General features: G+C 37.1%; 1 pseudogene; it reads left to right on the plus strand.

Moving 5' to 3' along the window:
* The first annotated feature begins 1,844 nt into the window (after nt 1–1,844).
* LOC101045671 (heterogeneous nuclear ribonucleoprotein A1-like) lies at nt 1,845–2,796 on the plus strand (annotated as a pseudogene).
* The last annotated feature ends 1,010 nt before the right edge of the window (nt 2,797–3,806 follow it).

Raw genomic sequence — 3,806 nt, forward strand, 5'->3', positions numbered from 1 at the left:
AATACAGATTTTAAAATGTCATGCTATAATTTTATACCTGTAGTTTGGCAGAGAGTCACCATAAAAAGTTCAGATAAATTTCCATTTTACAATTCTGTGTAAAAAAAGGTGAAATTAGAAATGAATACAAACTATTCTAAGTTCAGATTCCATAAATTTTGATGAGTTAAGAAAAAAATGACAGAAAAAAAAGAATATTGAAAACTTTCACGTGGAGCTCCTATTTATAAAGAAAAATTATGTCAATAGAGAACTTAAAACTATTAATCTTTTTATTGGAGAGACCTGGCAGAAATCACCTTAACCAAATCATCAAAGGTAACTTCAACACTAATGAAACAAATTGGCATTATGTTCCTGGGAGGCTGCTTGGAAGGACACAGCATCAGTTCTGTGAAATTCTGCTCAAATATGCATAACCTGAATTTGATCATGAAAAGACATTACATACCGCACTAAAAAATAACTGATATATAATTTTCTAAGGGGTCAAAATCATGAAAGAGAAAGAAAAGACACAGAAACTGTTCCAGATTAAGGGCGAATAAGAAAATTTGACAACTAAATGCAGCAAATGATCTTGGTTGGCTCTTGAACCGCTATAAAAAAAATTAAGAGGACCATTGATGGAATTTGAATACAGTCTCTAGATTAGACAGTAGGATCATATTAATGTTAATTTCCTATTTTTCTAAATGTACTCTGTTAGTAATAACACTGTGGGAAATTGGATGAAGGGTATATGAAAATTTATTGTATTAAATTTACAACTTTAAGTCTAAAATTATCCAAAAAAAAATTAAAAGCAAAATAAAAAAAATTTAATGGCTAGATTTCATGTTGTGTTACCACAATAATTTTTTTAAAACAAACTTAAAATATAATCACTCTTAGTGCTGCAAAGGGTATTACTGATAAAGTGATTAAATCTCATAGCTGAGTATTGTAATTTGTTCAAGGTTGCAAAGACCTTGAGTCTTGGTCACTGGACACTGATGCTCTTTCTTTAGTACTGCATCCTACTTCATCCTAAGTTCTCTAAAACCTTGAGGACACTGACATAAGCCTGCTCTTTACATTTCATGTCTTTTTCAGAGACAAGGGAGGATGATGTTGACAACAGACGTTGACCATGTAGATGAAACAGGTCAACGCTTTGCCACGGAAAGCACTTGTTAACACTAGCTCAAGGAAGAATACCCAATGAAGCAATTATATGTGGAGATATTTGAAGGGGAGGGCTTATTCTTGATAGGAGATCAAAGATTACAATGTAAAAAAATCCAAGAAAAATTAAAATGCACAGAAGAAAGTATAAACAAATAAGGTGAATGAGGGAATTATAGTGGAAGAATAGGAACCAAGGACTGTGGCTTAAATCAGTGGTCCTTAAACATTTGTGCTCACTTATCCATTAAAAAGATTTTGTAGAAAACTTGCACATCTTTAAGTTGACATCTAAAATTTCATCTTTTTCATATAATTAATTGCAAAAGATATAATTTCTGGCAAATTAAAAATAATGACGCTTTTTAATTAAACTGTCAGGTAACTCTGTAAAATCTATCTAAAGCAATATAAACACAACAGCAAGATGAATGTCATGATCATTTAACAGATAAAGGTATGCTTTTTTTTCCTAGTTGAAAAGCTCACACTATTTTTATTCCTTTTAAACTAATATTTCCATCCTAATTCTCTTACAAAGAAATTTCTGTACATGAAAGCCTTCCATGATTACTGAATCATGTTTCAGTGCCACAATAATATGTGGGCAAATTGTCCTTTCTGCCCGTGGATGCCACCAAAGAAGCATCATTAAAGTCTCTCTTCTCCCTGCAATCATGTGTAAGTCAGAGTCTCCTAAAGAGCCGGAACAGCTGAGGAAGCTCTTCATCGGAGGGTTGAGCTTTGAAACAACCGATGAGAGCCTGAGGAGCTATTCTGAGCAACAGGGAACGCTCACAGACTGTGTGGTAATGAGAGATCCAAACACCAAGTGCTCCAGGGGCTTTGGGTTCGTCACGTATGCAGCTGTGGAGGAGGTGGATGCAGCCATGAGTGCAAGGCCACACAAAGTGGATGGAAGAGTTGTGGAACCAAAGAGAGCTGTCTCAAGAGAAGATTCTCAAAGACCAGGTGCCCACTTAACTGTGAAAAAAATATTTGTTGGTGGCATTAAAGAAGACACCAAAGAACATCACCTAAGAGATTATTTTGAACAGTATGAAAAATTGAAGTGATTGACATCATGTCTGACTAAGGCAGTGGCAAGAAAAGGGGCTTTGCCTTTGTAACCTTTGACGACCATGACTCCGTGGATAAGATTGTCATTCAGAAATACCATACTGTGAATGGCCACAACTGAGAGGCCAGGGAAGCCCTGTCAAAGCAAGAGACGGAGAGTGCTTCATCAGCCAAAGAGGTCGAAGTGGTTCTGGAAACTTTGGTGGTGATCGTGGAGATGGTTTTGGTGGGAATGACAACTTTGGTCATGGAGGAAACTTCAGTGGTCATGGTGGCTTTGGTGGCAGCCATGGTGGTGGTGGATATGGTAGCAGTGGGGATGGCTATAAGGAATTGGGTAATGATAGAGGCAATTTTGGAGGTGGTGGAAGCTACAATGATTTTGGCAATTACAACAGTCTTCAAATTTTGGAGCCATGAAGGGAGGAAACTGGAGGCATAAGCTCTGGCCCCTTTGGTGGTAGTGACCAGTATTTTGCCAAACCACAAAACCAAGGTGGCTATGGCAGTTCCAGTAGCAGCAGTAGCTATGGCAGTGGCAGATTTTAATTAGGAAACAAAGCTTAGCAGGAGAGGAGAGCCAGAGAAGTGACAGGGAAGCCACAGGTTACAACAGATTTGTGAACTCAGCCAAGCACAGTGGTGGTAGGGCCTAGCTGCTACAAAGAAGACGTGATTTAGACAAATGCTCATGTGTATGGGCAAAAAACTCGAGGACTGTATTTGTGACTAATTGTATAACAGGTTATTTTAATTTCTTTTCTGTGGAAAGTGTAAAGCATTCCAACAAAGGGTTTTAATGTAGATTTTTTTTCCACCCATGCTGTTGATTGCTAAATGTAACAGTCTGATCATCATGCTGAATAAAAGTCTTTTTTTTTTTAATGTGCTGTGTAAAATTAGTCTACTCTGAAGCCATATTGGTAAATTTCCCCAATAGTGTGAAGTTAGAATTCCTTCAGGGTGATGCCAGGTTCTATTTGGAATTTGTAGACAACCTGGTTGAGTGGAGAAGCCATTGTCTTCAGAAACCTTGGTGTAGCTGAACTGACAGTGACGGTTGTGACCTGAAGTTCACCATTAAAAGGGATTACCCAAACAAAATCATAGAATTATTGGTTATAAAAAGGATAGTTGGTATATCCTATGCAATATATCTAAATTGAATAATGGTACCAGATAAAATTATACATGGGAATGAAGCTTGTGTAATCATCCACTATCATGTGTAATCAATAAAAGATTTAATTCTCTTGAAAAAGAACATATGTGGGCAAATTGAAAGGTAAATTATTTTTAAGCATCCAGTGACAATCAGGCTTTAAATATTAAATATTTTTCTGGATTGAGTTGCAATTATAAAAATCATAGGGTTCAGTTGTGTGTGTTTTTTTTGTTTGTTTGTTTGTTTTTTTGAGATGAGTCTTGCTCTGTCACACAGGCTGGAGTGCAATGGCATGATCTTGGCTCACTGCAACCTCCACCTCCCAGGTTCAAGCAATTCTCTGCCTCAGCCTCCCGAGTAACTGGGATTACAGGCATCAGCCACCACACCTGGC

The sequence above is a fragment of the Saimiri boliviensis genome, chromosome 3, assembly GCF_048565385.1.
Source record: "Saimiri boliviensis isolate mSaiBol1 chromosome 3, mSaiBol1.pri, whole genome shotgun sequence".
NCBI lineage: Eukaryota > Metazoa > Chordata > Mammalia > Primates > Cebidae > Saimiri > Saimiri boliviensis.